We start from the raw sequence: 23748 nt of genomic DNA, 5'->3' as shown, positions 1-23748 counted from the left end.
GGGCCCTGATATGCCATGCAGCAGGGTAGGAGTGCGCAGCTTCCATGAGGCCTTAGTCGCACTTCTGCATTAGTTTAACGGTACTAATCTTCTCAGGACGCCTGCTTCCTTGCGTCTGCACCCGTTTCCGTACAAGCACACTGAGTACCCCCAGGCTCTCCTGAGTTGAAGATCAACATTCAGACACGTAGACCCTTCGGAGTACCCGTGTCTGTGCCGAGTGAAGGGCAGCATGATGCACGCTCCCTCGGGGGAGCTCGATTGCCTCAGCTCACCAACAGCCTCAGGAACACGGTTGTAGTAGGTGCAGCAGGCCATGCAAGTCTGCCTGCTTACAGTAGTCCGAGCTGTACTGAGAAAAACTCTTTGCTTACAATTCCTTCTACCGGCTCCTAGCTGAAGTCAACCAACCTCTAGGAGAAAGTCGGCTTGTGGTCCAAGTGCAACTAGAGCACACTTTCGGGTGTAACGCCGCAGGCTTTCGGAAGATGCCCAGGAGCCCAGGACACCTAGGGAATTCTTTCATTTAGGCAGTTGGCTACACGCAGAGCACCCTGCATAGAAAAGTTGATTCTCCAGGAACCCAGTGAGGAGCTAGGTCTCTTTTGACCTCTTAGAAACCACAGATACTTCTGCTGCGTGTCAATCTGGAAACAGGACCTGATGGGGCTAGCCTTGTTGTCCCGTCATGAAAGCCCCTTTCATGCGCCTAGAAGCTAACTGAAAAACACTGTTGGTGTCGGGCTTATACTCACGACAGGCATGGCTGGGAGAGGGGAAAAGAGGTTTCACGAAGAAACACGTAGTCCAGTTTCTGATTCAGCGCTCATCCTGTCCTGTTCTCTAGCTAAAGGGAAACTCAAAGTGAGGCCTAGCTTCGAAGGAGGGCCCTGATATGCCATGCATCGGAGTAGGCGTGCAGCAGCTTCCAGGAGGCCTTAGTCACTCTTCTGCTTTAGTTGAACGCTAGTAAGCTTTTCAGGACTCGTAGACCCCTCGCGGCAGCACTCGTTTCCGTACAGGGACCCTGCGTACCCCCAGACTCCCCTGGGCTTGCTGGGCTTACTGGGCCACACTCAGACCCGTAGGCCATTCAGGGTGGCCCTGCGGAGGTCGAGTGAAGAGTCACACGCTGCACTCTTCCTTGGGCGAGCTAGATATCCCCAGCTCACCAACGGCTTCATGAACACGGTCCTAGCAAGTCCAGCATACCATGGAAATCGTCCTCGTTGCCCTAGTCTAGGCGGTACTGAGAAAAACTCTCTGCTTCCCAGTCCTTCTAGGACCTCATACCTGGAGTCACCGTATCTCTAGGAGAAAGGCAGCTTGCGTTGCAACTTCCGCCACAGCACAGTTTTGTGTGTAACACTTCAGGCTTTGGGGAGAGGCACAGGACTCTAGGAGTCCTAGGGCAGTCTTTCATCTAAGCAGTTCGCTACACGCAGAGCACCTTATGTAGAAAAGTGGAGTAAGGGAAGAGCCAGGGAGGTAGCTAGGTCTCTTTTGACCTGCCAGTACCCAGAGACACGCTGCGTGTCACCCTGGAGATGGTGCCTGATGGGACTGGCCTTGTTTTCCCACCTTGAAAGCTCCTCTTGGGCGCCTTGAAGCTCCCTTAAAAACACTGTTGTTGTCAGGCTTATACTCATTGCAGGCATGGCTGTGAGAGGGAAAAAGAGGTTACACGAAGAGACAGGGTATTTCAGTATCTGAGTCAGAGCTCATCCTGTCCTGTTTTATAGCTAAAGGGAAACTCAAAGTGAGCCCCCACTTCGAAGGTGGGCCCTGATATGCCATGTAGCGGGGTGGGCGTGCAACAGTTTCCATGAGGCCTTAGTCGTTCTCTTGGTTTAGTTGAACGCCAGTAAGGTTTTCAGGACTCCTAGACCCCTCGCGGCAGCACTCGTTTCCGTACAAAGAACCTGAGTACTCCAAGGCTTCCCTGGGCTTGCTGGGCCACAGTCAGACCCGTAGGCGCGTCTGGGGGCCCCTGGGTAGGCCGAGTGAAGGGTAACACGCTGCACGCTTCATTTGGGGAGCTAGATATCCCCAGCTACAGAAGGGTTTCATGAACACGGTTCTAGAAAGTCCAGCATACCATGGAAGTCGTCCTCGTTACCCTAGTCTGAGCTGTGCTGAGAAAAACTCTCTGCTTCCAAGTCCTTCTAGGACCTCATACCCGGAGTCACCGTATCGCAAGAGAAAGGCAGCTTGCATTGCAACCTCCACTACAGCACAGTTTTGTGTGTAACACTTCAGGCTTTTGGGAGAGGCACAGGACCCTAGGAGTCCTAGGGCAGTCTTTCATCTAAGCAGTTCGCTACACGCAGAGCACCTTATGTGGAAAAGTTGAATAAGGGAAGAGCCAGGGAGGTAGCTAGGTCTCTTCTGACCTGCCAGTACCCTGAGACACTTACGCTGCGTGTCACCCTGGAGATGGTGCCTGATGGGACTGGCCTTGTTTTCCCACCTTGAAAGCTCCTCTTATACGCCTTGAAGCTCCCTTTAAAACACTGCTGTTGTCAGGCTTATACTCATTGCAGGCATGGTTGTGAGAGGGAAAAAGAGGTTACACGAAGAGACAGGGTATTTCAGTTTCTGAGTCAGAGCTCATCCTGTCCTGTTTTATAGCGAAAGGGAAACTCAATGTGAGCCCTCGCTTCGAAGGAGGACCCTGATATGCCATGCAGGGGGCTAGGCGTGCAACAGCTTCCAGGAGGCCTTAGTCACTCTTCTGCTTTACTTGAACGCTAGTAAGCTTTTCAGGACTCGTACACCCCTCGCGGCAGCACTCGTTTCCGTACAGGGACCCTGAGTACCCCCAGGCTCCCCTGGGCTTGCTGGGCTTGCTGGGCCACACTCAGACCCGTAGGGCATTCAGGGTGGCCCTGCGGAGGTCGAGTGAAGAGTCACACGCTGCACTCTTCCTTGGGCGAGCTAGATATCCCCAGCTCACCAACGGCTTCATGAACACGGTCCTAGCAAGTCCAGCATACCATGGAAATCGTCCTCGTTGCCCTAGTCTAGGCGGTACTGAGAAAAACTCTCTGCTTCCCAGTCCTTCTAGGACCTCATACCCGGAGTCACCGTATCTCTAGGAGAAAGGCAGCTTGCCTTGCAACTTCCGCCACAGCACAGTTTTGTGTGTAACACTTCAGGCTTTTGGGAGAGGCACAGGACCCTAGGAGTCCTAGGACAGTCTTTCATCTAAGCAGTTCGCTACACGCAGAGCACCTTATGTGGAAAAGTTGAATAAGGGAAGAGCCAGGGAGGTAGCTAGGTCTCTTTTGACCTGCCAGTACCCTGAGACACTTACGCTGCGTGTCACCCTGGAGATGGTGCCTGATGGGACTGGCCTTGTTTTCCCACCTTGAAAGCTCCTCTTATACGCCTTGAAGCTCCCTTTAAAACACTGCTGTTGTCAGGCTTATACTCATTGCAGGCATGGTTGTGAGAGGGAAAAAGAGGTTACACGAAGAGACAGGGTATTTCAGTTTCTGAGTCAGAGCTCATCCTGTCCTGTTTTATAGCGAAAGGGAAACTCAAGGTGAGCCCTCGCTTCGAAGGAGGACCCTGATATGCCATGCAGGGGGCTAGGCGTGCAACAGCTTCCAGGAGGCCTTAGTCACTCTTCTGCTTTACTTGAACGCTAGGAAGCTTTTCAGGACTCCTAGACCCCTCGTGGAGCACTCCTTTCCGTATAAGGACACTGAGTACTCCAAGGTTTCCTTGGGCTTGCGGGGCCACAATCAGGCCCGTCGGCCCGTCAGGGGGCCACTGGCTAGACCTAGTGAAGGGGAACACGCTGCACTCTTCCTTGGGGGAGCTAGATATCCCCAGCTATCGAAAGGTTTCATGAACACGGTAGTAGAAAGTTCAGCATACCATGGAAGTCGTCCTCGTTGCCCTAGTCTGAGCTGTACTGAGGAAAACTCTCTGCTTCCAAGTCCTTCTAGGACCTCATACCTGAAGTCACCGTATCTCAAGGAGAAAGGAGGCTTGCATTGCAACTTCCTCTACAGCACAGTTTTGTGTGTAATACTTCAGGCTTTAGGGAGAGGCACAGGACCCTAGGAGTCCTAGGGCACTCTTTCGTCTAGGCAGTTCGTTAAAGCAGAGCCCCCTGTGTAGATAAGTTGAATCAGGGAACAGCCAGGGAGGTAGCTAGGTCTCTGCTGAGCTGCAAGAATCCACGGACTTTTACACTGCGTGTCACCCTGGAGATGGTGCCTGATGGGACTGGCCTTGTTTCCCCACCTTGAAAGCTCCTCTTATGCGCCTTGAAGCTCCCTTAAAAACACTGTGGTTGTCAGACTTATGCTCACGGCAGGCATGGCTGTGAGAGGGAAAAAATGGTTTTACGAAGAAACCGGGTATCCCAGTTTCTCGGTCAGAGTTCATCCTGTCCTGTTCTCTAGCTAAAGGGAATCTCAAAGTGAGGCCTAGCTTCGAAGGAGGGCCCTGATATGCCATGCAGCAGGGTAGGAGTGCGCAGCTTCCATGAGGCCTTAGTCGCACTTCTGCATTAGTTTAACGGTACTAATCTTCTCAGGACGCCTGCTTCCTTGCGTCTGCACCCGTTTCCGTACAAGCACACTGAGTACCCCCAGGCTCTCCTGAGTTGAAGATCAACATTCAGACACGTAGACCCTTCGGAGTACCCGTGTCTGTGCCGAGTGAAGGGCAGCATGATGCACGCTCCCTCGGGGGAGCTCGATTGCCTCAGCTCACCAACAGCCTCAGGAACACGGTTGTAGTAGGTGCAGCAGGCCATGCAAGTCTGCCTGCTTACAGTAGTCCGAGCTGTACTGAGAAAAACTCTTTGCTTACAATTCCTTCTACCGGCTCCTAGCTGAAGTCAACCAACCTCTAGGAGAAAGTCGGCTTGTGGTCCAAGTGCAACTAGAGCACACTTTCGGGTGTAACGCCGCAGGCTTTCGGAAGATGCCCAGGAGCCCAGGACACCTAGGGAATTCTTTCATTTAGGCAGTTGGCTACACGCAGAGCACCCTGCATAGAAAAGTTGATTCTCCAAGGACCCAGTGAGGAGCTAGGTCTCTTTTGACCTCTTAGAAACCACAGATACTTCTGCTGCGTGTCAATCTGGAAACAGGACCTGATGGGGCTGGCCTTGTTGTCCCGTCATGAAAGCCCCTTTCATGCGCCTAGAAGCTAACTGAAAAACACTGTTGGTGTCGGGCTTATACTCACGACAGGCATGGCTGGGAGAGGGGAAAAGAGGTTTCACGAAGAAACACGTAGTCCAGTTTCTGATTCAGCGCTCATCCTGTCCTGTTCTCTAGCTAAAGGGAAACTCAAAGTGAGGCCTAGCTTCGAAGGAGGGCCCTGATATGCCATGCAGCGGAGTAGGCGTGCAGCAGCTTCCATGAGGCCTTAGTCACTCTTCTGCTTTAGTTGAACGCTAGTAAGCTTTTCAGGACTCGTAGACCCCTCGCGGCAGCACTCGTTTCCGTACAGGGACCCTGAGTACCCCCAGGCTCCCCTGGGCTTGCTGGGCTTGCTGGGCCACACTCAGACCCGTAGGCCATTCAGGGTGGCCCTGCGGAGGTCGAGTGAAGAGTCACACGCTGCACTCTTCCTTGGGCGAGCTAGATATCCCCAGCTCACCAACGGCTTCATGAACACGGTCCTAGCAAGTCCAGCATACCATGGAAATCGTCCTCGTTGCCCTAGTCTAGGCGGTACTGAGAAAAACTCTCTGCTTCCCAGTCCTTCTAGGACCTCATACCTGGAGTCACCGTATCTCTAGGAGAAAGGCAGCTTGCGTTGCAACTTCCGCCACAGCACAGTTTTGTGTGTAACACTTCAGGCTTTGGGGAGAGGCACAGGACTCTAGGAGTCCTAGGGCAGTCTTTCATCTAAGCAGTTCGCTACACGCAGAGCACCTTATGTAGAAAAGTGGAGTAAGGGAAGAGCCAGGGAGGTAGCTAGGTCTCTTTTGACCTGCCAGTACCCAGAGGCACGCTGCGTGTCACCCTGGAGATGGTGCCTGATGGGACTGGCCTTGTTTTCCCACCTTGAAAGCTCCTCTTGGGCGCCTTGAAGCTCCCTTAAAAACACTGTTGTTGTCAGGCTTATACTCATTGCAGGCATGGCTGTGAGAGGGAAAAAGAGGTTACACGAAGAGACAGGGTATTTCAGTATCTGAGTCAGAGCTCATCCTGTCCTGTTTTATAGCTAAAGGGAAACTCAAAGTGAGCCCCCACTTCGAAGGTGGGCCCTGATATGCCATGTAGCGGGGTGGGCGTGCAACAGTTTCCATGAGGCCTTAGTCGTTCTCTTGGTTTAGTTGAACGCCAGTAAGGTTTTCAGGACTCCTAGACCCCTCGCGGCAGCACTCGTTTCCGTACAAAGAACCTGAGTACTCCAAGGCTTCCCTGGGCTTGCTGGGCCACAGTCAGACCCGTAGGCGCGTCTGGGGGCCCCTGGGTAGGCCGAGTGAAGGGTAACACGCTGCACGCTTCATTTGGGGAGCTAGATACCCCCAGCTACAGAAGGGTTTCATGAACACGGTTCTAGAAAGTCCAGCATACCATGGAAGTCGTCCTCGTTACCCTAGTCTGAGCTGTACTGAGAAAAACTCTCTGCTTCCAAGTCCTTCTAGGACCTCATACCCGGAGTCACCGTATCGCAAGAGAAAGGCAGCTTGCATTGCAACCTCCACTACAGCACAGTTTTGTGTGTAACACTTCAGGCTTTTGGGAGAGGCACAGGACCCTAGGAGTCCTAGGGCAGTCTTTCATCTAAGCAGTTCGCTACACGCAGAGCACCTTATGTGGAAAAGTTGAATAAGGGAAGAGCCAGGGAGGTAGCTAGGTCTCTTTTGACCTGCCAGTACCCTGAGACACTTACGCTGCGTGTCAACCTGGAGATGGTGCCTGATGGGACTGGCCTTGTTTTCCCACCTTGAAAGCTCCTCTTATACGCCTTGAAGCTCCCTTTAAAACACTGCTGTTGTCAGGCTTATACTCATTGCAGGCATGGTTGTGAGAGGGAAAAAGAGGTTACACGAAGAGACAGGGTATTTCAGTTTCTGAGTCAGAGCTCATCCTGTCCTGTTTTATAGCGAAAGGGAAACTCAATGTGAGCCCTCGCTTCGAAGGAGGACCCTGATATGCCATGCAGGGGGCTAGGCGTGCAACAGCTTCCAGGAGGCCTTAGTCACTCTTCTGCTTTACTTGAACGCTAGTAAGCTCTTCAGGACTCGTACACCCCTCGCGGCAGCACTCGTTTCCGTACAGGGACCCTGAGTACCCCCAGGCTCCCCTGGGCTTGCTGGGCTTGCTGGGCCACACTCAGACCCGTAGGGCATTCAGGGTGGCCCTGCGGAGGTCGAGTGAAGAGTCACACGCTGCACTCTTCCTTGGGCGAGCTAGATATCCCCAGCTCACCAACGGCTTCATGAACACGGTCCTAGCAAGTCCAGCATACCATGGAAATCGTCCTCGTTGCCCTAGTGTAGGCGGTACTGAGAAAAACTCTCTGCTTCCCAGTCCTTCTAGGACCTCATACCCGGAGTCACCGTATCTCTAGGAGAAAGGCAGCTTGCCTTGCAACTTCCGCCACAGCACAGTTTTGTGTGTAACACTTCAGGCTTTTGGGAGAGGCACAGGACCCTAGGAGTCCTAGGGCAGTCTTTCATCTAAGCAGTTCGCTACACGCAGAGCACCTTATGTGGAAAAGTTGAATAAGGGAAGAGCCAGGGAGGTAGCTAGGTCTCTTTTGACCTGCCAGTACCCTGAGACACTTACGCTGCGTGTCAACCTGGAGATGGTGCCTGATGGGACTGGCCTTGTTTTCCCACCTTGAAAGCTCCTCTTATACGCCTTGAAGCTCCCTTTAAAACACTGCTGTTGTCAGGCTTATACTCATTGCAGGCATGGTTGTGAGAGGGAAAAAGAGGTTACACGAAGAGACAGGGTATTTCAGTTTCTGAGTCAGAGCTCATCCTGTCCTGTTTTATAGCGAAAGGGAAACTCAATGTGAGCCCTCGCTTCGAATGAGGACCCTGATATGCCATGCAGGGGGCTAGGCGTGCAACAGCTTCCAGGAGGCCTTAGTCACTCTTCTGCTTTACTTGAACGCTAGGAAGCTTTTCAGGACTCCTAGACCCCTCGTGGAGCACTCCTTTCCGTATAAGGACACTGAGTACTCCAAGGTTTCCTTGGGCTTGCGGGGCCACAATCAGGCCCGTCGGCCCGTCAGGGGGCCACTGGCTAGACCTAGTGAAGGGGAACACGCTGCACTCTTCCTTGGGGGAGCTAGATATCCCCAGCTATCGAAAGGTTTCATGAACACGGTAGTAGAAAGTTCAGCATACCATGGAAGTCGTCCTCGTTGCCCTAGTCTGAGCTGTACTGAGGAAAACTCTCTGCTTCCAAGTCCTTCTAGGACCTCATACCTGAAGTCACCGTATCTCAAGGAGAAAGGAGGCTTGCATTGCAACTTCCTCTACAGCACAGTTTTGTGTGTAATACTTCAGGCTTTAGGGAGAGGCACAGGACCCTAGGAGTCCTAGGGCACTCTTTCGTCTAGGCAGTTCGTTAAAGCAGAGCCCCCTGTGTAGATAAGTTGAATCAGGGAACAGCCAGGGAGGTAGCTAGGTCTCTGCTGAGCTGCAAGAATCCACGGACTTTTACACTGCGTGTCACCCTGGAGATGGTGCCTGATGGGACTGGCCTTGTTTCCCCACCTTGAAAGCTCCTCTTATGCGCCTTGAAGCTCCCTTAAAAACACTGTGGTTGTCAGACTTATGCTCACGGCAGGCATGGCTGTGAGAGGGAAAAAATGGTTTTACGAAGAAACCGGGTATCCCAGTTTCTCGGTCAGAGTTCATCCTGTCCTGTTCTCTAGCTAAAGGGAATCTCAAAGTGAGGCCTAGCTTCGAAGGAGGGCCCTGATATGCCATGCAGCAGGGTAGGAGTGCGCAGCTTCCATGAGGCCTTAGTCGCACTTCTGCATTAGTTTAACGGTACTAATCTTCTCAGGACGCCTGCTTCCTTGCGTCTGCACCCGTTTCCGTACAAGCACACTGAGTACCCCCAGGCTCTCCTGAGTTGAAGATCAACATTCAGACACGTAGACCCTTCGGAGTACCCGTGTCTGTGCCGAGTGAAGGGCAGCATGATGCACGCTCCCTCGGGGGAGCTCGATTGCCTCAGCTCACCAACAGCCTCAGGAACACGGTTGTAGTAGGTGCAGCAGGCCATGCAAGTCTGCCTGCTTACAGTAGTCCGAGCTGTACTGAGAAAAACTCTTTGCTTACAATTCCTTCTACCGGCTCCTAGCTGAAGTCAACCAACCTCTAGGAGAAAGTCGGCTTGTGGTCCAAGTGCAACTAGAGCACACTTTCGGGTGTAACGCCGCAGGCTTTCGGAAGATGCCCAGGAGCCCAGGACACCTAGGGAATTCTTTCATTTAGGCAGTTGGCTACACGCAGAGCACCCTGCATAGAAAAGTTGATTCTCCAAGGACCCAGTGAGGAGCTAGGTCTCTTTTGACCTCTTAGAAACCACAGATACTTCTGCTGCGTGTCAATCTGGAAACAGGACCTGATGGGGCTGGCCTTGTTGTCCCGTCATGAAAGCCCCTTTCATGCGCCTAGAAGCTAACTGAAAAACACTGTTGGTGTCGGGCTTATACTCACGACAGGCATGGCTGGGAGAGGGGAAAAGAGGTTTCACGAAGAAACACGTAGTCCAGTTTCTGATTCAGCGCTCATCCTGTCCTGTTCTCTAGCTAAAGGGAAACTCAAAGTGAGGCCTAGCTTCGAAGGAGGGCCCTGATATGCCATGCAGCGGAGTAGGCGTGCAGCAGCTTCCATGAGGCCTTAGTCACTCTTCTGCTTTAGTTGAACGCTAGTAAGCTTTTCAGGACTCGTAGACCCCTCGCGGCAGCACTCGTTTCCGTACAGGGACCCTGAGTACCCCCAGGCTCCCCTGGGCTTGCTGGGCTTGCTGGGCCACACTCAGACCCGTAGGCCATTCAGGGTGGCCCTGCGGAGGTCGAGTGAAGAGTCACACGCTGCACTCTTCCTTGGGCGAGCTAGATATCCCCAGCTCACCAACGGCTTCATGAACACGGTCCTAGCAAGTCCAGCATACCATGGAAATCGTCCTCGTTGCCCTAGTCTAGGCGGTACTGAGAAAAACTCTCTGCTTCCCAGTCCTTCTAGGACCTCATACCTGGAGTCACCGTATCTCTAGGAGAAAGGCAGCTTGCGTTGCAACTTCCACCACAGCACAGTTTTGTGTGTAACACTTCAGGCTTTGGGGAGAGGCACAGGACTCTAGGAGTCCTAGGGCAGTCTTTCATCTAAGCAGTTCGCTACACGCAGAGCACCTTATGTAGAAAAGTGGAGTAAGGGAAGAGCCAGGGAGGTAGCTAGGTCTCTTTTGACCTGCCAGTACCCAGAGGCACGCTGCGTGTCACCCTGGAGATGGTGCCTGATGGGACTGGCCTTGTTTTCCCACCTTGAAAGCTCCTCTTGGGCGCCTTGAAGCTCCCTTAAAAACACTGTTGTTGTCAGGCTTATACTCATTGCAGGCATGGCTGTGAGAGGGAAAAAGAGGTTACACGAAGAGACAGGGTATTTCAGTATCTGAGTCAGAGCTCATCCTGTCCTGTTTTATAGCTAAAGGGAAACTCAAAGTGAGCCCCCACTTCGAAGGTGGGCCCTGATATGCCATGTAGCGGGGTGGGCGTGCAACAGTTTCCATGAGGCCTTAGTCGTTCTCTTGGTTTAGTTGAACGCCAGTAAGGTTTTCAGGACTCCTAGACCCCTCGCGGCAGCACTCGTTTCCGTACAAAGAACCTGAGTACTCCAAGGCTTCCCTGGGCTTGCTGGGCCACAGTCAGACCCGTAGGCGCGTCTGGGGGCCCCTGGGTAGGCCGAGTGAAGGGTAACACGCTGCACGCTTCATTTGGGGAGCTAGATACCCCCAGCTACAGAAGGGTTTCATGAACACGGTTCTAGAAAGTCCAGCATACCATGGAAGTCGTCCTCGTTACCCTAGTCTGAGCTGTACTGAGAAAAACTCTCTGCTTCCAAGTCCTTCTAGGACCTCATACCCGGAGTCACCGTATCGCAAGAGAAAGGCAGCTTGCATTGCAACCTCCACTACAGCACAGTTTTGTGTGTAACACTTCAGGCTTTTGGGAGAGGCACAGGACCCTAGGAGTCCTAGGGCAGTCTTTCATCTAAGCAGTTCGCTACACGCAGAGCACCTTATGTGGAAAAGTTGAATAAGGGAAGAGCCAGGGAGGTAGCTAGGTCTCTTTTGACCTGCCAGTACCCTGAGACACTTACGCTGCGTGTCAACCTGGAGATGGTGCCTGATGGGACTGGCCTTGTTTTCCCACCTTGAAAGCTCCTCTTATACGCCTTGAAGCTCCCTTTAAAACACTGCTGTTGTCAGGCTTATACTCATTGCAGGCATGGTTGTGAGAGGGAAAAAGAGGTTACACGAAGAGACAGGGTATTTCAGTTTCTGAGTCAGAGCTCATCCTGTCCTGTTTTATAGCGAAAGGGAAACTCAATGTGAGCCCTCGCTTCGAAGGAGGACCCTGATATGCCATGCAGGGGGCTAGGCGTGCAACAGCTTCCAGGAGGCCTTAGTCACTCTTCTGCTTTACTTGAACGCTAGGAAGCTTTTCAGGACTCGTAGACCCCTCGCGGCAGCACTCGTTTCCGTACAGGGACCCTGAGTACCCCCAGGCTCCCCTGGGCTTGCTGGGCTTGCTGGGCCACACTCAGACCCGTAGGCCATTCAGGGTGGCCCTGCGGAGGTCGAGTGAAGAGTCACACGCTGCACTCTTCCTTGGGCGAGCTAGATATCCCCAGCTCACCAACGGCTTCATGAACACGGTCCTAGCAAGTCCAGCATACCATGGAAATCGTCCTCGTTGCCCTAGTCTAGGCGGTACTGAGAAAAACTCTCTGCTTCCCAGTCCTTCTAGGACCTCATACCTGGAGTCACCGTATCTCTAGGAGAAAGGCAGCTTGCGTTGCAACTTCCGCCACAGCACAGTTTTGTGTGTAACACTTCAGGCTTTGGGGAGAGGCACAGGACTCTAGGAGTCCTAGGGCAGTCTTTCATCTAAGCAGTTCGCTACACGCAGAGCACCTTATGTAGAAAAGTGGAGTAAGGGAAGAGCCAGGGAGGTAGCTAGGTCTCTTTTGACCTGCCAGTACCCAGAGGCACGCTGCGTGTCACCCTGGAGATGGTGCCTGATGGGACTGGCCTTGTTTTCCCACCTTGAAAGCTCCTCTTGGGCGCCTTGAAGCTCCCTTAAAAACACTGTTGTTGTCAGGCTTATACTCATTGCAGGCATGGCTGTGAGAGGGAAAAAGAGGTTACACGAAGAGACAGGGTATTTCAGTATCTGAGTCAGAGCTCATCCTGTCCTGTTTTATAGCTAAAGGGAAACTCAAAGTGAGCCCCCACTTCGAAGGTGGGCCCTGATATGCCATGTAGCGGGGTGGGCGTGCAACAGTTTCCATGAGGCCTTAGTCGTTCTCTTGGTTTAGTTGAACGCCAGTAAGGTTTTCAGGACTCCTAGACCCCTCGCGGCAGCACTCGTTTCCGTACAAAGAACCTGAGTACTCCAAGGCTTCCCTGGGCTTGCTGGGCCACAGTCAGACCCGTAGGCGCGTCTGGGGGCCCCTGGGTAGGCCGAGTGAAGGGTAACACGCTGCACGCTTCATTTGGGGAGCTAGATACCCCCAGCTACAGAAGGGTTTCATGAACACGGTTCTAGAAAGTCCAGCATACCATGGAAGTCGTCCTCGTTACCCTAGTCTGAGCTGTACTGAGAAAAACTCTCTGCCTCCAAGTCCTTCTAGGACCTCATACCCGGAGTCACCGTATCGCAAGAGAAAGGCAGCTTGCATTGCAACCTCCACTACAGCACAGTTTTGTGTGTAACACTTCAGGCTTTTGGGAGAGGCACAGGACCCTAGGAGTCCTAGGGCAGTCTTTCATCTAAGCAGTTCGCTACACGCAGAGCACCTTATGTGGAAAAGTTGAATAAGGGAAGAGCCAGGGAGGTAGCTAGGTCTCTTTTGACCTGCCAGTACCCTGAGACACTTACGCTGCGTGTCAACCTGGAGATGGTGCCTGATGGGACTGGCCTTGTTTTCCCACCTTGAAAGCTCCTCTTATACGCCTTGAAGCTCCCTTTAAAACACTGCTGTTGTCAGGCTTATACTCATTGCAGGCATGGTTGTGAGAGGGAAAAAGAGGTTACACGAAGAGACAGGGTATTTCAGTTTCTGAGTCAGAGCTCATCCTGTCCTGTTTTATAGCGAAAGGGAAACTCAATGTGAGCCCTCGCTTCGAAGGAGGACCCTGATATGCCATGCAGGGGGCTAGGCGTGCAACAGCTTCCAGGAGGCCTTAGTCACTCTTCTGCTTTACTTGAACGCTAGTAAGCTCTTCAGGACTCGTAGACCCCTCGCGGCAGCACTCGTTTCCGTACAGGGACCCTGAGTACCCCCAGGCTCCCCTGGGCTTGCTGGGCTTGCTGGGCCACACTCAGACCCGTAGGCCATTCAGGGTGGCCCTGCGGAGGTCGAGTGAAGAGTCACACGCTGCACTCTTCCTTGGGCGAGCTAGATATCCCCAGCTCACCAACGGCTTCATGAACACGGTCCTAGCAAGTCCAGCATACCATGGAAATCGTCCTCGTTGCCCTAGTCTAGGCGGTACTGAGAAAAACTCTCTGCTTCCCAGTCCTTCTAGCACCTCATACCTGGAGTCACCGTATCTCTAGGAGAAAGGCAGCTTGCGTTGCAACTTCCGCCACAGCACAGTTTTGTGTGTAACACTTCAGGCTTTGGGGAGAGGCACAGGACTCTAGGAGTCCTAGGGCAGTCTTTCATCTAAGCAGTTCGCTACACGCAGAGCACCTTATGTAGAAAAGTGGAGTAAAGGAAGAGCCAGGGAGGTAGCTAGGTCTCTTTTGACCTGCCAGTACCCAGAGGCACGCTGCGTGTCACCCTGGAGATGGTGCCTGATGGGACTGGCCTTGTTTTCCCACCTTGAAAGCTCCTCTTGGGCGCCTTGAAGCTCCCTTAAAAACACTGTTGTTGTCAGGCTTATACTCATTGCAGGCATGGCTGTGAGAGGGAAAAAGAGGTTACACGAAGAGACAGGGTATTTCAGTATCTGAGTCAGAGCTCATCCTGTCCTGTTTTATAGCTAAAGGGAAACTCAAAGTGAGCCCCCACTTCGAAGGTGGGCCCTGATATGCCATGTAGCGGGGTGGGCGTGCAACAGTTTCCATGAGGCCTTAGTCGTTCTCTTGGTTTAGTTGAACGCCAGTAAGGTTTTCAGGACTCCTAGACCCCTCGCGGCAGCACTCGTTTCCGTACAAAGAACCTGAGTACTCCAAGGCTTCCCTGGGCTTGCTGGGCCACAGTCAGACCCGTAGGCGCGTCTGGGGGCCCCTGGGTAGGCCGAGTGAAGGGTAACACGCTGCACGCTTCATTTGGGGAGCTAGATATCCCCAGCTACAGAAGGGTTTCATGAACACGGTTCTAGAAAGTCCAGCATACCATGGAAGTCGTCCTCGTTACCCTAGTCTGAGCTGTACTGAGAAAAACTCTCTGCTTCCAAGTCCTTCTAGGACCTCATACCCGGAGTCACCGTATCGCAAGAGAAAGGCAGCTTGCATTGCAACCTCCACTACAGCACAGTTTTGTGTGTAACACTTCAGGCTTTTGGGCGAGGCACAGGACCCTAGGAGTCCTAGGGCAGTCTTTCATCTAAGCAGTTCGCTACACGCAGAGCACCTTATGTGGAAAAGTTGAATAAGGGAAGAGCCAGGGAGGTAGCTAGGTCTCTTTTGACCTGCCAGTACCCTGAGACACTTACGCTGCGTGTCAACCTGGAGATGGTGCCTGATGGGACTGGCCTTGTTTTCCCACCTTGAAAGCTCCTCTTATACGCCTTGAAGCTCCCTTTAAAACACTGCTGTTGTCAGGCTTATACTCATTGCAGGCATGGTTGTGAGAGGGAAAAAGAGGTTACACGAAGAGACAGGGTATTTCAGTTTCTGAGTCAGAGCTCATCCTGTCCTGTTTTATAGCGAAAGGGAAACTCAATGTGAGCCCTCGCTTCGAAGGAGGACCCTGATATGCCATGCAGGGGGCTAGGCGTGCAACAGCTTCCAGGAGGCCTTAGTCACTCTTCTGCTTTACTTGAACGCTAGGAAGCTTTTCAGGACTCGTAGACCCCTCGCGGCAGCACTCGTTTCCGTACAGGGACCCTGAGTACCCCCAGGCTCCCCTGGGCTTGCTGGGCTTGCTGGGCCACACTCAGACCCGTAGGCCATTCAGGGTGGCCCTGCGGAGGTCGAGTGAAGAGTCACACGCTGCACTCTTCCTTGGGCGAGCTAGATATCCCCAGCTCACCAACGGCTTCATGAACACGGTCCTAGCAAGTCCAGCATACCATGGAAATCGTCCTCGTTGCCCTAGTCTGAGCTGTACTGAGGAAAACTCTCTGCTTCCAAGTCCTTCTAGGACCTCATACCTGAAGTCACCGTATCTCAAGGAGAAAGGAGGCTTGCATTGCAACTTCCTCTACAGCACAGTTTTGTGTGTAATACTTCAGGCTTTAGGGAGAGGCACAGGACCCTAGGAGTCCTAGGGCACTCTTTCGTCTAGGCAGTTCGTTAAAGCAGAGCCCCCTGTGTAGATAAGTTGAATCAGGGAACAGCCAGGGAGGTAGCTAGGTCTCTGCTGAGCTGCAAGAATCCACGGACTTTTACACTGCGTGTCACCCTGGAGATGGTGCCTGATGGGACTGGCCTTGTTTCCCCACCTTGAAAGCTCCTCTTATGCGCCTTGAAGCTCCCTTAAAAACACTGTGGTTGTCAGACTTATGCTCACGGCAGGCATGGCTGTGAGAGGGAAAAAATGGTTTTACGAAGAAACCGGGTATCCCAGTTTCTCGGTCAGAGTTCATCCTGTCCTGTTCTCTAGCTAAAGGGAATCTCAAAGTGAGGCCTAGCTTCGAAGGAGGGCCCTGATATGCCATGCAGCAGGGTAGGAGTGCGCAGCTTCCATGAGGCCTTAGTCGCACTTCTGCATTAGTTTAACGGTACTAATCTTCTCAGGACGCCTGCTTCCTTGCGTCTGCACCCGTTTCCGTACAAGCACACTGAGTACCCCCAGGCTCTCCTGAGTTGAAGATCAACATTCAGACACGTAGACCCTTCGGAGTACCCGTGTCTGTGCCGAGTGAAGGGCAGCATGATGCACGCTCCCTCGGGGGAGCTCGATTGCCTCAGCTCACCAACAGCCTCAGGAACACGGTTGTAGTAGGTGCAGCAGGCCATGCAAGTCTGCCTGCTTACAGTAGTCCGAGCTGTACTGAGAAAAACTCTTTGCTTACAATTCCTTCTACCGGCTCCTAGCTGAAGTCAACCAACCTCTAGGAGAAAGTCGGCTTGTGGTCCAAGTGCAACTAGAGCACACTTTCGGGTGTAACGCCGCAGGCTTTCGGAAGATGCCCAGGAGCCCAGGACACCTAGGGAATTCTTTCATTTAGGCAGTTGGCTACACGCAGAGCACCCTGCATAGAAAAGTTGATTCTCCAAGGACCCAGTGAGGAGCTAGGTCTCTTTTGACCTCTTAGAAACCACAGATACTTCTGCTGCGTGTCAATCTGGAAACAGGACCTGATGGGGCTGGCCTTGTTGTCCCGTCATGAAAGCCCCTTTCATGCGCCTAGAAGCTAACTGAAAAACACTGTTGGTGTCGGGCTTATACTCACGACAGGCATGGCTGGGAGAGGGGAAAAGAGGTTTCACGAAGAAACACGTAGTCCAGTTTCTGATTCAGCGCTCATCCTGTCCTGTTCTCTAGCTAAAGGGAAACTCAAAGTGAGGCCTAGCTTCGAAGGAGGGCCCTGATATGCCATGCAGCGGAGTAGGCGTGCAGCAGCTTCCATGAGGCCTTAGTCACTCTTCTGCTTTAGTTGAACGCTAGTAAGCTTTTCAGGACTCGTAGACCCCTCGCGGCAGCACTCGTTTCCGTACAGGGACCCTGAGTACCCCCAGGCTCCCCTGGGCTTGCTGGGCTTGCTGGGCCACACTCAGACCCGTAGGCCATTCAGGGTGGCCCTGCGGAGGTCGAGTGAAGAGTCACACGCTGCACTCTTCCTTGGGCGAGCTAGATATCCCCAGCTCACCAACGGCTTCATGAACACGGTCCTAGCAAGTCCAGCATACCATGGAAATCGTCCTCGTTGCCCTAGTCTAGGCGGTACTGAGAAAAACTCTCTGCTTCCCAGTCCTTCTAGGACCTCATACCTGGAGTCACCGTATCTCTAGGAGAAAGGCAGCTTGCGTTGCAACTTCCGCCACAGCACAGTTTTGTGTGTAACACTTCAGGCTTTGGGGAGAGGCACAGGACTCTAGGAGTCCTAGGGCAGTCTTTCATCTAAGCAGTTCGCTACACGCAGAGCACCTTATGTAGAAAAGTGGAGTAAGGGAAGAGCCAGGGAGGTAGCTAGGTCTCTGCTGAGCTGCAAGAATCCACGGACTTTTACACTGCGTGTCACCCTGGAGATGGTGCCTGATGGGACTGGCCTTGTTTCCCCACCTTGAAAGCTCCTCTTATGCGCCTTGAAGCTCCCTTAAAAACACTGTGGTTGTCAGACTTATGCTCACGGCAGGCATGGCTGTGAGAGGGAAAAAATGGTTTTACGAAGAAACCGGGTATCCCAGTTTCTCGGTCAGAGTTCATCCTGTCCTGTTCTCTAGCTAAAGGGAATCTCAAAGTGAGGCCTAGCTTCGAAGGAGGGCCCTGATATGCCATGCAGCAGGGTAGGAGTGCGCAGCTTCCATGAGGCCTTAGTCGCACTTCTGCATTAGTTTAACGGTACTAATCTTCTCAGGACGCCTGCTTCCTTGCGTCTGCACCCGTTTCCGTACAAGCACACTGAGTACCCCCAGGCTCTCCTGAGTTGAAGATCAACATTCAGACACGTAGACCCTTCGGAGTACCCGTGTCTGTGCCGAGTGAAGGGCAGCATGATGCACGCTCCCTCGGGGGAGCTCGATTGCCTCAGCTCACCAACAGCCTCAGGAACACGGTTGTAGTAGGTGCAGCAGGCCATGCAAGTCTGCCTGCTTACACTAGTCCGAGCTGTACTGAGAAAAACTCTTTGCTTACAATTCCTTCTACCGGCTCCTAGCTGAAGTCAACCAACCTCTAGGAGAAAGTCGGCTTGTGGTCCAAGTGCAACTAGAGCACACTTTCGGGTGTAACGCCGCAGGCTTTCGGAAGATGCCCAGGAGCCCAGGACACCTAGGGAATTCTTTCATTTAGGCAGTTGGCTACACGCAGAGCACCCTGCATAGAAAAGTTGATTCTCCAAGGACCCAGTGAGGAGCTAGGTCTCTTTTGACCTCTTAGAAACCACAGATACTTCTGCTGCGTGTCAATCTGGAAACAGGACCTGATGGGGCTAGCCTTGTTGTCCCGTCATGAAAGCCCCTTTCATGCGCCTAGAAGCTAACTGAAAAACACTGTTGGTGTCGGGCTTATACTCACGACAGGCATGGCTGGGAGAGGGGAAAAGAGGTTTCACGAAGAAACACGTAGTCCAGTTTCTGATTCAGCGCTCATCCTGTCCTGTTCTCTAGCTAAAGGGAAACTCAAAGTGAGGCCTAGCTTCGAAGGAGGGCCCTGATATGCCATGCAGCGGAGTAGGCGTGCAGCAGCTTCCATGAGGCCTTAGTCACTCTTCTGCTTTAGTTGAACGCTAGTAAGCTTTTCAGGACTCGTAGACCCCTCGCGGCAGCACTCGTTTCCGTACAGGGACCCTGAGTACCCCCAGGCTCCCCTGGGCTTGCTGGGCTTGCTGGGCCACACTCAGACCCGTAGGCCATTCAGGGTGGCCCTGCGGAGGTCGAGTGAAGAGTCACACGCTGCACTCTTCCTTGGGCGAGCTAGATATCCCCAGCTCACCAACGGCTTCATGAACACGGTCCTAGCAAGTCCAGCATACCATGGAAATCGTCCTCGTTGCCCTAGTCTAGGCGGTACTGAGAAAAACTCTCTGCTTCCCAGTCCTTCTAGGACCTCATACCTGGAGTCACCGTATCTCTAGGAGAAAGGCAGCTTGCGTTGCAACTTCCGCCACAGCACAGTTTTGTGTGTAACACTTCAGGCTTTGGGGAGAGGCACAGGACTCTAGGAGTCCTAGGGCAGTCTTTCATCTAAGCAGTTCGCTACACGCAGAGCACCTTATGTAGAAAAGTGGAGTAAGGGAAGAGCCAGGGAGGTAGCTAGGTCTCTTTTGACCTGCCAGTACCCAGAGACACGCTGCGTGTCACCCTGGAGATGGTGCCTGATGGGACTGGCCTTGTTTTCCCACCTTGAAAGCTCCTCTTGGGCGCCTTGAAGCTCCCTTAAAAACACTGTTGTTGTCAGGCTTATACTCATTGCAGGCATGGCTGTGAGAGGGAAAAAGAGGTTACACGAAGAGACAGGGTATTTCAGTATCTGAGTCAGAGCTCATCCTGTCCTGTTTTATAGCTAAAGGGAAACTCAAAGTGAGCCCCCACTTCGAAGGTGGGCCCTGATATGCCATGTAGCGGGGTGGGCGTGCAACAGTTTCCATGAGGCCTTAGTCGTTCTCTTGGTTTAGTTGAACGCCAGTAAGGTTTTCAGGACTCCTAGACCCCTCGCGGCAGCACTCGTTTCCGTACAAAGAACCTGAGTACTCCAAGGCTTCCCTGGGCTTGCTGGGCCACAGTCAGACCCGTAGGCGCGTCTGGGGGCCCCTGGGTAGGCCGAGTGAAGGGTAACACGCTGCACGCTTCATTTGGGGAGCTAGATACCCCCAGCTACAGAAGGGTTTCATGAACACGGTTCTAGAAAGTCCAGCATACCATGGAAGTCGTCCTCGTTACCCTAGTCTGAGCTGTGCTGAGAAAAACTCTCTGCTTCCAAGTCCTTCTAGGACCTCATACCCGGAGTCACCGTATCGCAAGAGAAAGGCAGCTTGCATTGCAACCTCCACTACAGCACAGTTTTGTGTGTAACACTTCAGGCTTTTGGGAGAGGCACAGGACCCTAGGAGTCCTAGGGCAGTCTTTCATCTAAGCAGTTCGCTACACGCAGAGCACCTTATGTGGAAAAGTTGAATAAGGGAAGAGCCAGGGAGGTAGCTAGGTCTCTTCTGACCTGCCAGTACCCTGAGACACTTACGCTGCGTGTCACCCTGGAGATGGTGCCTGATGGGACTGGCCTTGTTTTCCCACCTTGAAAGCTCCTCTTATACGCCTTGAAGCTCCCTTTAAAACACTGCTGTTGTCAGGCTTATACTCATTGCAGGCATGGTTGTGAGAGGGAAAAAGAGGTTACACGAAGAGACAGGGTATTTCAGTTTCTGAGTCAGAGCTCATCCTGTCCTGTTTTATAGCGAAAGGGAAACTCAATGTGAGCCCTCGCTTCGAAGGAGGACCCTGATATGCCATGCAGGGGGCTAGGCGTGCAACAGCTTCCAGGAGGCCTTAGTCACTCTTCTGCTTTACTTGAACGCTAGTAAGCTCTTCAGGACTCGTACACCCCTCGCGGCAGCACTCGTTTCCGTACAGGGACCCTGAGTACCCCCAGGCTCCCCTGGGCTTGCTGGGCTTGCTGGGCCACACTCAGACCCGTAGGGCATTCAGGGTGGCCCTGCGGAGGTCGAGTGAAGAGTCACACGCTGCACTCTTCCTTGGGCGAGCTAGATATCCCCAGCTCACCAACGGCTTCATGAACACGGTCCTAGCAAGTCCAGCATACCTTGGAAATCGTCCTCGTTGCCCTAGTCTAGGCGGTACTGAGAAAAACTCTCTGCTTCCCAGTCCTTCTAGGACCTCATACCCGGAGTCACCGTATCTCTAGGAGAAAGGCAGCTTGCCTTGCAACTTCCGCCACAGCACAGTTTTGTGTGTAACACTTCAGGCTTTTGGGAGAGGCACAGGACCCTAGGAGTCCTAGGGCAGTCTTTCATCTAAGCAGTTCGCTACACGCAGAGCACCTTATGTGGAAAAGTTGAATAAGGGAAGAGCCAGGGAGGTAGCTAGGTCTCTTTTGACCTGCCAGTACCCTGAGACACTTACGCTGCGTGTCAACCTGGAGATGGTGCCTGATGGGACTGGCCTTGTTTTCCCACCTTGAAAGCTCCTCTTATACGCCTTGAAGCTCCCTTTAAAACACTGCTGTTGTCAGGCTTATACTCATTGCAGGCATGGTTGTGAGAGGGAAAAAGAGGTTACACGAAGAGACAGGGTATTTCAGTTTCTGAGTCAGAGCTCATCCTGTCCTGTTTTATAGCGAAAGGGAAACTCAATGTGAGCCCTTGCTTCGAATGAGGACCCTGATATGCCATGCAGGGGGCTAGGCGTCCAACAGCTTCCAGGAGGCCTTAGTCACTCTTCTGCTTTACTTGAACGCTAGGAAGCTTTTCAGGACTCCTAGACCCCTCGTGGAGCACTCCTTTCCGTATAAGGACACTGAGTACTCCAAGGTTTCCTTGGGCTTGCGGGGCCACAATCAGGCCCGTCGGCCCGTCAGGGGGCCACTGGCTAGACCTAGTGAAGGGGAACACGCTGCACTCTTCCTTGGGGGAGCTAGATATCCCCAGCTATCGAAAGGTTTCATGAACACGGTAGTAGAAAGTTCAGCATACCATGGAAGTCGTCCTCGTTGCCCTAGTCTGAGCTGTACTGAGGAAAACTCTCTGCTTCCAAGTCCTTCTAGGACCTCATACCTGAAGTCACCGTATCTCAAGGAGAAAGGAGGCTTGCATTGCAACTTCCTCTACAGCACAGTTTTGTGTGTAATACTTCAGGCTTTAGGGAGAGGCACAGGACCCTAGGAGTCCTAGGGCAGTCTTTCGTCTAGGCAGTTCGTTAAAGCAGAGCCCCCTGTGTAGATAAGTTGAATCAGGGAACAGCCAGGGAGGTAGCTAGGTCTCTGCTGAGCTGCAAGAATCCACGGACTTTTACACTGCGTGTCACCCTGGAGATGGTGCCTGATGGGACTGGCCTTGTTTCCCCACCTTGAAAGCTCCTCTTATGCGCCTTGAAGCTCCCTTAAAAACACTGTGGTTGTCAGACTTATGCTCACGGCAGGCATGGCTGTGAGAGGGAAAAAATGGTTTTACGAAGAAACCGGGTATCCCAGTTTCTCGGTCAGAGTTCATCCTGTCCTGTTCTCTAGCTAAAGGGAATCTCAAAGTGAGGCCTAGCTTCGAAGGAGGGCCCTGATATGCCATGCAGCAGGGTAGGAGTGCGCAGCTTCCATGAGGCCTTAGTCGCACTTCTGCATTAGTTTAACGGTACTAATCTTCTCAGGACGCCTGCTTCCTTGCGTCTGCACCCGTTTCCGTACAAGCACACTGAGTACCCCCAGGCTCTCCTGAGTTGAAGATCAACATTCAGACACGTAGACCCTTCGGAGTACCCGTGTCTGTGCCGAGTGAAGGGCAGCATGATGCACGCTCCCTCGGGGGAGCTCGATTGCCTCAGCTCACCAACAGCCTCAGGAACACGGTTGTAGTAGGTGCAGCAGGCCATGCAAGTCTGCCTGCTTACAGTAGTCCGAGCTGTACTGAGAAAAACTCTTTGCTTACAATTCCTTCTACCGGCTCCTAGCTGAAGTCAACCAACCTCTAGGAGAAAGTCGGCTTGTGGTCCAAGTGCAACTAGAGCACACTTTCGGGTGTAACGCCGCAGGCTTTCGGAAGATGCCCAGGAGCCCAGGACACCTAGGGAATTCTTTCATTTAGGCAGTTGGCTACACGCAGAGCACCCTGCATAGAAAAGTTGATTCTCCAAGGACCCAGTGAGGAGCTAGGTCTCTTTTGACCTCTTAGAAACCACAGATACTTCTGCTGCGTGTCAATCTGGAAACAGGACCTGATGGGGCTGGCCTTGTTGTCCCGTCATGAAAGCCCCCTTCATGCGCCTAGAAGCTAACTGAAAAACATTGTTGGTGTCGGGCTTATACTCACGACAGGCATGGCTGGGAGAGGGGAAAAGAGGTTTCATGAAGAAACACGTAGTCCAGTTTCTGATTCAGCGCTCATCCTGTCCTGTTCTCTAGCTAAAGGGAAACTCAAAGTGAGGCCTAGCTTCGAAGGAGAGCCCTGATATGCCATGCAGCAGAGTAGGCGTGCAGCAGCTTCCATGAGGCCTTAGTCACTCTTCTGCTTTAGTTGAACGCTAGTAAGCTTTTCAGGACTCGTAGACCCCTCGCGGCAGCACTCGTTTCCGTACAGGGACCCTGAGTACCCCCAGGCTCCCCTGGGCTTGCTGGGCTTGCTGGGCCACACTCAGACCCGTAGGCCATTCAGGGTGGCCCTGCGGAGGTCGAGTGAAGAGTCACACGCTGCACTCTTCCTTGGGCGAGCTAGATATCCCCAGCTCACCAACGGCTTCATGAACACGGTCCTAGCAAGTCCAGCATACCATGGAAATCGTCCTCGTTGCCCTAGTCTAGGCGGTACTGAGAAAAACTCTCTGCTTCCCAGTCCTTCTAGGACCTCATACCTGGAGTCACCGTATCTCTAGGAGAAAGGCAGCTTGCGTTGCAACTTCCGCCACAGCACAGTTTTGTGTGTAACACTTCAGGCTTTGGGGAGAGGCACAGGACTCTAGGAGTCCTAGGGCAGTCTTTCATCTAAGCAGTTCGCTACACGCAGAGCACCTTATGTAGAA

The sequence above is a fragment of the Balaenoptera acutorostrata genome, chromosome 6, assembly GCF_949987535.1.
Source record: "Balaenoptera acutorostrata chromosome 6, mBalAcu1.1, whole genome shotgun sequence".
Classification (NCBI taxonomy): Eukaryota; Metazoa; Chordata; class Mammalia; order Artiodactyla; family Balaenopteridae; genus Balaenoptera; species Balaenoptera acutorostrata.
Note: the sequence above shows the minus strand (reverse complement) of the source record.